The following is a 9,187-nucleotide window of genomic DNA, read 5'->3' as shown; positions in this document are numbered from 1 at the left end:
CCACCCCTACACCACCCCCTCACACTTACTCCTACACCTGCCACCTCAACTCCCATTCCTATCTACACCTCCCCCTTACACCCCACCCTCTCACCCCCCACCAGCTTCCAGTCTCCCCTGCTGCCCTCACTGGGTGGAACCTAAAAAGCTGAAAACAGAAAACTATTTTGCAGCGTCCTAGAAACTATGACATGGGCCTCACGCACAGAGTATGAAAGGTGCTTCCGGTGCTGAGAGACATGCTTTGACAACCAGCACGTACAGACACACACACTGCTGCTCGTTACACTTGTCTTCAGTAGCAACAACTCACACATCAATAAAGGATCAAACCAGTAAATCAGGGCACACCAATAAGGTGAAATCCCACAGAAATTAAAATAAATGAGGCAGTGCTACAGACACAGAGTGGAAAAGACAGAATATTTTGTAGTGTTATCCAATTTTGTTTCTAAGAAAATAATACTGAAAATAACAACAGAGAAAGCACACACACACACACATATATACGTACGTACACATATATGTGAAATTGTCTGAGGGATATAAACAAAAGCTGTAACCTCATTTGTATCTAGGAGGTGGGATTACAAGGGACTTTCTATGTTTTTACAGCTCTGTTTTATTTCACTTTTTTCCCAAGGTTGAAGGCTTAAAAAAAATGAAGAGTTTTCTTTAATAACAGTCCTTTAAAATTCTATTTACAAGGCCTACTAACATCAACTTTTATTCTGAAAAATCACGAATAACTTCCTTTTATTTATCCTGAGCTTACCCCAGTGGCTTCATCCCCCATATTCCAGATTTTTAAATAGTCATGGGTCACTTAACACCAGGGATATGCCCCGAAAAATTCATTGTTAGGAATTGTGTTGGGCAAACAGCAGAGTGGACTTACACAAACCTAAATGGCAAAGCCCACTGGCACCTAGGCTGTGCTATATACATAGCACAGCTATTGCTCCTGCGCTACAAACCTGTTACTATGCTGAACACTGCAGGCAGCTGTAACATTATGGTAAGGATTTTGTATCTAAATAAATCTAAACTTGGAATAAGCGCAGTAAAAATACCGTATGATAATCTGAGGGAGGCACTGTCACACACGCAGTCCATCACTGAGTGAAATGTCATGACACGGCAAACCCTTACATCTAATAATATATATTTTGTATACTTAGAGATGCTGTTCAAGACTGTGTGTGTATGGGGGGGGCACACAGACCCAATGATACCAGAATGGTATCCCTTCCCCTGATTCCAGAATGCATTTTGGACTCTATCAACTGATGTTCAAAAAACAACTCATTCCTTCAACAAATATTTACTAACACCCAGCGCTGTACCAGGCACCGCGTGGATACTGAACACACAGCAAAAAGCGTGGCAAATAAGAGCCTTGACCTCCTGGAGCTCCCCTTCCAGAGGGAAAGACAGGCTACTCGTACAAGTAAACAAGTCACACTTTTATACAGAGATAAATGCTACCAAGAAAATAAGCAGGATAAAGTGAGCCCAGTGTGACGGGAGATGCGCCGACACACGAGAGCATGTCAGGAGGCCTCCGTGAGGACCACAGCACGACCAAAGAAGATGCTGTGAGCCAGGGAGGGGAGTGTGATACAGCAGGTGCAGAGGCCCTGAGCCCATGACATGCCAAGCGGCCAGGGACAGAGGAAGCCCCCAAAGATGTGCCAAGGCCACAAGTGTCCTGAGCAGAGCCTCCTGCCCTCACACCCACTCACCCAGGCTCCCTCTCCTGCATGAACAGACTTACTAATACATAAGCCTCCCCCTTTCCACAGGGGCAAATGGAGAAATTACATCTCCAGGCATGCTGGGTAGCATTATGTACACGTACGCCTGCCACCCGCAATCCTGCTCCCGACATGCTGCCTAGAAGCTGCCACCCACTGTTCACTCTGTTACCACCTCCAGGATGCATTCCACAGGCTAGGAGCTGTTCCAGGCTGGACCAGACAGCCACACACATGCCCGCATGGAGCTCACATTCTCAGGAGGAAAGACAGACATAACTGCTACACAAAAATAAGGAAAGCAGGACAGGGTTAAAGGAAAGCAGCAATTTCAAAAAGGATGATCATAATGGAAAGGACTCAGGGCAATGAGTACACCTGGTGCCCAAATTCGGGTCTAAATACCATTATCTGTGAGAAAGAACCAGGGGAATACAAGGTGAACCTGGGGTTCCAGGCAAAGGCAGAAACCAAGGAAACAGTCAAGCAGCAGTGGGCCCCGTGCCAAAGGATGGAGCCAGCACCAAGGGCTCCCTCTGTTCCGTTTGGGGCTGTCATTGATTATACCACATTGAAAGAATATTACTATTACAGAATCAGGAAATTCCAAGCTCCATATTCTTTAATTAAACCTTTTCGTTAAAAAGTATCTGCAGCCAGAGGCTACAAATATCAATTAGTAGAGTAACAAGAAATCTTGAAAGAATGAAAGGCTGTTCACACAGGGGCTCTGAAAAGACAAAGGACTGCACCAGCCAATTACCTTGTGAGAGAAATAAGAAAAGTTGAGCAAATATTTACATATCAGTTACTGTAAAAGTTAAATCTATATTCATTCTGTATGTTACCATTAAAAAACTTAATCACTAAGTCTATTTGCTAAAAAAGGGGAAAAGACTTTTCCATATTACAGAAATATTTCTTTTAATAGTTCTAAGAGATAGTGACTCATAGCTTTGAGACAATGAATGTTTACTATAGATAATCATGTTTACTTTCATTTATGGTCAACTGATTTTCAATAAGGGTGCCATGACAATTCAGTGGGAAAGAATAGTCTTTTCAACAAATGGTGCTGGGACAACTGGATATCCACATGCCAAAGAATGGATCTGGAGCCCTACCTCACACCATACACAAAAATTAATTCAAAATAGATCAAAATCCTAAATGTAAGGGCTAAAATTATAAAATTCCTAAAAGAAAACATAGAAGTAAATCTTCATGACTTTGGATTAGGCAATGGTTTCTTAGATATGACACCAAAAACATAAGCGGCAAAAGAAAAAATAGATAGGCCCGGCGCAGTGGCTCACTCCTGTAACCCTCGCACTCTGGGAGGCCAAGGCGGGAGGATCGTTTGAGCTCAAGAGTTCGAGACCAGCCTGAGCAAGAGCAAGATCCCGTCTCTACTAAAAATAGAAAAATTAGCCAGGCATGGTGGTACATGCCTGTAGTCCCAGCTACTCGGGAGTCTGAGGCAGTAGGATCGCTTGAACCCAGGAGTTTGAGCTTGCTGTGAGCTAGGCTGACGCCACGGCACTCTACCCTGGGCAACAGAGTGAGACTCTGTCTCAAAAAAAAGAAAAAATAGATAAATTGGACTACATCAAATTTTAAAACTTTTGTGCTGCAAATGATGCTAGCAAGAAAGTAAAAAGATAACTCACTGTATTGGACAAAATAGCTGCAAATCATTTATCTGACAGGAGACTTGTACCCAGAATACATAAAGATCTCTTACAATTCAATAATAAAAGACCAATAATCCAATTTAAAAATGGTCAAAGGATTCGGATAGACATTTCTCCAAAAAGATACAAAAATGGCCAATAAGCACATAAAAAGATGCTCAAGGCCAGGCACAGTGGCTCACTCCTGAAATCCCAGAACTCTGGGAGGCCAAGGCAGGAGGATCACATGAGGTCAGGAGTGAGTTCGAGACCAGCCTGAGAAAGAGTGAGATCCCATCTCTACCAAAAATAGAAAAATTAGCCAGGCATGGTGGTGTGTGTCTGTAGTCCCAGCTGCTTAGGAGGCTGAGGCAGGAGGATCCCTTGAGCCCAAAAGTCTGAGGTTGCAGTGAGCCATGATGACACCACTATACTCCAGCCTGAGCAACAGAACAAGACTTTCTCCAAAAAAAAGATGCTCAATTTCATTAGTCATTTAGGCAATGCAAATCAAAGGAAATACAACTTCACATTCACTAGGATGGCTAGAATAAAAAAGACAATAACAAATATCAGTGAAGATGTGGAGAAATTGGAACTCTCATTCATTGCTGACGGAATATAAATGGTGCAGCCATTTTGGAAAACATTCTGGCAGTTCCTCAAAAAGTTAAACATACGGTTACCATGTGACCCAGCAATTCCACTCCTAGGTATACAGCCAAGAGAAATGAACACATCCACATAAAAATTTGTACACTAATGTTCATAGCAGTATTATCCATGATATCCAAAAGGTGGAAACAAGGTAAAAGCCCATCAACGGATGAACAGATAAACAAAATGTGGCGTATTCATATAGTAGAATATTATTCCGCTACAAAAAGAAATACTGACACCTGCTACAACATGGATGAACTTTGAAAACATTATGCTCAGTGAAAGAAGTCAGTCACAAAAGACCACATATTGTATAATCCCATATATAAGAAATGCTCAGGATAAGTTATAGACACAGAAAGAAGATTAATGGTTATTTTGGGATAGGGCAGGGGGAAGGAAGAATGAATGACTGCTAATGAGTACAGGGTTTCTTTTGGGAAAAGGAAAAAACTGTAAAATTAGACTGTGGTAATGGCTGTACAATCCCTAAGTATACTTAAAAAAAAAAAAACCCACAAACTGTAATCTCTCTCAAGTTACTGACCATAAATTTAAAAATATAATACCCAAGTGCTGTTTTAAAAATAAATAAATAAAATAAATGGAGGGGAAATACATTTGCTGAAGTGTTAGTTGTAGAGAACCGTATCTGTGCCATCAAAGCTGTGTGTCACGTCTACCAGCCAAGGCCGAACTTGACTCTGCAGTACCAGGAGCACACAGATAGCTTGACGTCACTGTGTCAGAAAGCATCAAGACATCTTATCAATGTTATTTTTTGCTTTCAGGCATTTCTGCAAAAAAGTCTAGTGACTCACATTAACTACTATAAAACAATGCCAACTGAAGTTCTTTTCTGTATGTGGTGACTGGAAGAGGATCCGGAGGGAGCAAGGATGTTAAGAACACTAATCATCTTAGTAATCACCACTAAAATCAGTACATATTGAGAACTTACCATGGCCCACGGCCTATGCTCAGTGCTTTACATACATTAGCCATTTGCTTCTTGTGACCAATGAAGTACGCACATAGATGAGGAAACTGAGGCACACCCATCGGAGTAGGACATCAACAGATTAAGCCCAAAATTGATAAAAAAATCTCACTATAAGCATATTATTTAGAAATATAGAAGTAAATCTAGCCAAAATAGCTAGAAGATTAAACTGGGCTTGCCTCTGAGGAGCATGACAGGGGGTAGGGAGAGGTGATTATTGTTTTTAAGTCTTCTATTCCCATTTGAGTGTTTTAACTATATACACACACATTACTTACCTAGTTTTTTGGGTTTTTTTTTTTTTGAGACATGGCCTTACTCTGTCACCCAGGCTGGAGTGCAGGACTCTATCATAGCTCACTGCAGGCTCCAACTCCTGGGCTCAAGCGATCCTCCTGTCTAAGTAGCTGGGACTACAGGCATGTGCCACCACACCCAGCTATTTTTTTTAATTTTTTGTAGAGATGGGGTCTCAATATGTTCCCCAGGTTGGTCTTGAACTCCTGGCCTCAAGCAATCCTCCTACTTCAGCCTCCTAAAGTTCTTAGCTAATATGGCAGGTTTTTTTTTTTTTTGAGACAGAGTCTCACTCTTTTTGTCTGGGCTAGAGTGAGTGCCGTGGCATCATCCTAGCTCACAGCAACCTCAAACTCCTGGGCTTAAGCGATCCTCCTGCTTCAGCCTCCCAAGTAGCTGGGACTACAGGCATGCGCCACCATGCCCGGCTAATTTTTTCTATATTTTTAGTTGTCCAATTAATTTCTTTCTATTTTTTTTAGTAGAGACGGGGTCTCGCTCTTGCTCAGGCTGGTTTCGAACTCCTGAGCTCAAACAATCTGCCCGCCTCGGCCTCCCAGAGAGCTAGGATTACAGGTGAGAGCCACCACGCCCGGCCTATGGTAGGTTTTAAAATGTCATTTTTTTTTACATAGATTTTTAAATATTATATTATGCACTATTGGCCAGAGAATGACGAAAAGGACACTATCATGCCCTGCTAATGGGAGAATAAACCGGTACAGCCTTTCTAAAGGTAATTTTATAATCTTTATCAAGTCCATCAAGTCCTTTGGTCTAGTAATTCCACTTCTAGGAATTTATCCTAATGAAATAATCATGAGATGGGCAGAGATTTATATACGAGTGTGATAATGGCAACATTATCTGTAATATTAAAAAACTAAAAACACCATAATTGTCCAAAAGGAACAGGTTGGGTAAATGAACGACTCCTTTGTACAAAGGAATATTCCTACATGTAACCATCAACAACTGCGTCAGTGAACATTCAGTCATATGAGTAACATGAAAAGAGGGTCTAAGTCTATGCATACACAACATGACCCTCATCTTGTGAGAAAAATTATGTACAAATATGCACGAAGGAAAAAACTAGAAGGAAATACATTAAAATATTAACATTGTAGAGGGCAGGATCATAAGAATGTTTTTTTCATATACTTTTCTGTAATTTCTACAATAAAAGAAGAAAAAAAATTATATTAAAATACCAGCTCAAACGTGTTCAATAAAGCAAATGGTGCCACCAGCAGAAAGCTGACAGCCAGCTCAGACAAGCAGGAGGAAGACAGCTAGGGAGGGAGCTGGGCTCTGTCACCAGTGAGGACAAGACCGCAAAAACAGACTAAAGCTGCAGGTCTCTAGGGCTGAAAAGAAACTCCACAGGACCTTAAAAAATAAATCAGCCTAAAGGGGAAAAACAAAATCTTTATTTAAACCTGAAAATACCACCACAGCTGCAGCTGTGGCTCTCACCCAGCACATCTAAGTGACTTCTGCTGTGGTCTGGCAGGTTTAAGAGAGGGGCACCTTCCAACTCACTGGGCAAAGCCCACCTCAAAAGTGGGTCTGGGCCCTCACAATCCACAAACTCTAAGAGATCAGTAGGGGAGTCCAGGAGCTGGCCCTAGATCCTGCACCAGGACTGTGGCTTGGCTGGTCTAAGCCGACCCACAGCGAGCCCAGTTCTGACTCACCCACTTAGAGGAGCAGCCTCCCTGGCCTCTGCCACTCTGCTCACTGACCCTACCCCCTCCCTCCCTGCCGTGGCCATACCAAAGCCTGTCACTGCAGTAACTCCAAGCCCACCGCCATTTTAATGCCAAGCATCCCACCCACCAAGCCCACTTCCCATCATTCCAGTCCTTTCAACACACCCCTCTGGGCACCCAGAGTCCAATAATCTTTCAACTCCTCTAAGACCTGCACCTGTTGATCCTGTTTTAATGTCCCTCATCCCTCTCTGCTCTGATACCCACAATTCAGTTTCCATGGACTAGCACTGTCATCACTCCCTCACACATACACTCGCAGCTTCCTTGTACCTCTCTCCCTTTGTGGTGCCTGCCCCTACCTGCCTGTTGTCTGCTCCACACTGGGAACTTCTCATGGCTGGGAACCCACAAGACTAGGCTGACTGTCTCAGTTTAAATTCAAAACTACCAACCTCAGGAGATCTTAGTGCTGCCTGGCAGTTCCACTACACTTCCCTATACCAGCCCCTCTCCCAGACTGATTCACCCCTTCACCTCTCCTAATCCCCCAAATCTCCAGCGTCTTCTCCCAATTCTGTGTTCTCAGTGGATGGCCTTAGTTCCTGATCACTGACAACACAGAAGCAATCAGAGGGAACTACCACAAGCTCCCACATCTGCCCATCAACCAGCATGTCCACCCTCCTATTAAGGCTAACCCTTCCACTTGGCAAGACATCTCCTCCCCTCCCAGCCCCACCTACTCAAGGGCATCACTCTAAGCAACTTCCTCCTCTCCTGTGTCATCGGCTCTTCCCTCTACTGAATCAATTATGATCTTCCACATCTTAACAACTCTCGACCCTACATGCCCTTCAACACAGTTTCACACCTCCCTTTTGCAGCAAAATCCTCAAGAGTTGTCCAACTGCACTGTCTTTAACTCCCTTCCCCACCTACCTGCGCACCCTTGCCCACCAGCCTTCTGCCCAACCATCCTATCACAATGACACCCAGGTGGCTCAATCCCATTGCCAATCCTCAGTGTGCAACTTATTTGACCTGACAGCAGCGTTTGACAGTTGATCCCTCCTTCCCTCTTGATATGCGTTTTTTACTTGGTGCCCAGCACAGACAGCACGCCTACCCATTCCTCGCCCTGACCTTGAACACTGGATGACCCCAGGCTTAGTGTTCGGCTTCCTCATTCCCTCAGTGATCTCATTCAGTGATGTGGTTTCAAATGCCAAGTAGATGCTGACGACTTGTAGCTTTCTCTATTTAGAGGTCTCTTCTTAAACCTCTCCCTAAACTATACTGCCAACCCAACCATATATACAAAGCCATATATATATATATATATATATATGTATCTCACCTACAGACATATCATCTCAAACTTCACATGTCATAATCAAAACGCCTGAGCATCCTCCACAAACTTGATCTTCCCAGTGTCTGTCCTCTCGATAAACAGCCATCCGATGAAATTCAAATTTTAGCTCAAGCTTAAAACCCTGGTGCCATCCACAACTCCTCTCTTTCTCACACAGCTTCCGACCCACCATTAAACCCTGTTGGTTCTATCTTTGAAATATATCCACAATTTGACTACCTTTCATTGCCTCTACCATTAGTATCCTGGTCCAAGCCACCACCTCCCACTTAGCTCATTCATAGCCTCTGACTGATCTCTCACAGAATTCTGCCTCTGCCCCTCCAGGTGATTTCCAACACAGCATCCAGAATGACTTTTAAAATACCTAAATCAGCCTGGTGCAGTGGCTGACACCTGTAATCCTAGCACTTTGGGAGGCCAAAGCAGGAGGATCACTGGAGGCCAGGAGTTCAAAACCAGCCTGGGCAACACAGCAATACCCATCTCTACAAAAAAATAAAAAATTAGCCCAGTATGGTGGCATGAGCCTGTAGCCCCAGCTACTTGGGAGGCTGATGCAGGAGGATGGCTTGAGCCTAGGAGTTTGAGGTTACAGTGGGCTATGAAAACACCACTGCACTTTAGCCTGGGCAACAGGGCAAGACCCTGTCTCTAAAAAAATAAATAAAATAAAATAAAATACCTAAGTCAGATTATGTCTC

At 43.4% G+C, this 9,187-nt stretch overlaps 1 long non-coding RNA gene across 1 annotated transcript in view; it reads right to left on the bottom strand.

Annotated features, from left to right (window-relative positions):
- Positions 1 to 9,187, bottom strand: part of LOC105806059 — an 11,407-nt gene that overhangs the window by 1,431 nt on the left and 789 nt on the right. The gene's annotated exons all lie outside the window — the stretch shown is intronic.

This window comes from Propithecus coquereli, unplaced genomic scaffold (genome assembly GCF_000956105.1).
Source record: "Propithecus coquereli isolate 6110/MARCELLA unplaced genomic scaffold, Pcoq_1.0 Scaffold137, whole genome shotgun sequence".
NCBI classification, from domain to species: domain Eukaryota; kingdom Metazoa; phylum Chordata; class Mammalia; order Primates; family Indriidae; genus Propithecus; species Propithecus coquereli.
The sequence above is the reverse complement of the archived record's forward strand: the minus strand, read 5'-3'. Positions and strand labels throughout refer to the sequence as shown.